Here is a 219-nt window from a genome sequence, read left to right as displayed (position 1 = left end):
GTGGTGGCTCAAAGGGTTAGGATGCAGAACTGCAAGCTGGCCGCAGCCGCTTCAGTGCAACTTCGGTCCTGGCCCTAGAACTGACCCACATGGCACAGCAGACCTCTCTCATCTCGCCCACTGCTCCCCTCAGCAGTGTATTTCAGTACATCTGCCTGTTCTGCTCCCCTATCGCTGGTGAATCCTTTCACTGCCCCTGCACCTCTGGCCTATACCCCA

This window comes from Condylura cristata, unplaced genomic scaffold (assembly GCF_000260355.1).
Source record: "Condylura cristata isolate star-nosed mole 26May11 unplaced genomic scaffold, ConCri1.0 scaffold00045, whole genome shotgun sequence".
In the NCBI taxonomy this organism is placed as follows: domain Eukaryota; kingdom Metazoa; phylum Chordata; class Mammalia; order Eulipotyphla; family Talpidae; genus Condylura; species Condylura cristata.
The sequence above is the reverse complement of the archived record's forward strand: the minus strand, read 5'-3'. Positions refer to the sequence as shown.